This window comes from Podarcis muralis, chromosome 3, assembly GCF_964188315.1.
Source record: "Podarcis muralis chromosome 3, rPodMur119.hap1.1, whole genome shotgun sequence".
Classification (NCBI taxonomy): domain Eukaryota; kingdom Metazoa; phylum Chordata; class Lepidosauria; order Squamata; family Lacertidae; genus Podarcis; species Podarcis muralis.
The window spans coordinates 76157188-76158585 of record NC_135657.1 but is presented as its reverse complement, the minus strand read 5'-3'; positions in this window follow the sequence as shown (position 1 = coordinate 76158585).

Below are 1398 nucleotides of genomic sequence, written 5' to 3'. Positions count from 1 at the left end.
CAGGACCTCCTTTTACTTTACACCGTGTAATGGTACAAATCACGATCCATTCTGAAGCAGACTTCCTACATCAGAAACTGGAGAGCAATAGATGACTGAGAATCACAAATCAGTAGTTTTAGAACCACATGGAAGCTGCAAGCAAGCTAAGAAGCAGGTGTCTGAAGTCTCCAGTATGCCCTGTGTCACCACCATGACCTACAATATGCAGCCTATATGGAATTCTAAACTGGGAGTGGCAGCAGGTTAACCAGTGACCCACAATGGCTTTCCAAATCTACTACATCCTGAGTTGCCAATGTATGCTAAGGATACGCCTCTTTATCCTGGCATTGGTGTTTTCAGGACACATACCTGTTTTTAATATTGAATTTTAAATTGTTGTAGCCTGCCCTGGGACCTGCTGGTCAATGGCAGATAATAAATTTAATAGTAATGATAATAGTGAGAATGATAGTGGCTAGAGTTGGGAGTCCAACAACAGATTTCCCACTGCTGTCCCTCACTGAGCCTCCAATTCCAGCTTTGGTTCAGCGGATAAAGCAAATGATGAAAGCAGGTTTTTGTTAACTTTTGGACTATGGCCACAGCCTTAAAAAGTTGCATGCCTGCCAGAGTGGGTAGGGAGAACAGGGAGTACTTGGCAGAGAGAAGCAGATATACTTGGTCCGGAGGTTCAAGTTTAGAAGTGAATCCATTGTAGATTGATAAGGCAAGGCAAGAGATCAGAGACAGAATGTCAGCATAAGCCTGTGTGTTTATCTCTGCATTAGAGCATATTGCAAATTTACCCAGGTGTGGCCCAGGTATGAGCCTAGTGAGGCTTCCACCAGTTGGCGAGCCAACATGATACACCAGGGATGGGCAACTTCAGTCCCTGAGGGCAAATGTGGCCCCCGGGGACTCTACCCGGGTTTCAAAATCTCAGGTCAGGAGCCCTAGAAGAAGAGAACAAGAAGAAGAGTTTGGATTTGATACGCCGCTTTATCACTACCCTAAGGAGTCTCAAAGCGGCTAACAATCTCCTTTCCCTTCCTCCCCCACAACAAATACTCTGTGAGGTGAGTGAGGCTGAGAGACTTCAGAGAAGTGTGACTAGACCAAGGTCACCCAGCAGCTGCATGTGGAGGAGCCGGGAAGCAAACCCGGTTCACCAGATTACGAGTCTACCACTCTTAACCACTACACCAAACTGGCTCTCTCTACACTGCAACCTCCTTGAGGGTTACTTTGCCTAGCTTGAATTTATCCTTAACTCTCATTGCTCTTTTTGCTTGCCTGAATGGAGGATCAAGAGAGCATGTAGAAAGAAGCCTGTTGTGCAAAGGTATCTTTAGCATCCTTTCACTTTAGCCCCCCCCCCCCAACTTGGCTGGTGTGTGGCCTGCAGGAGCTGAA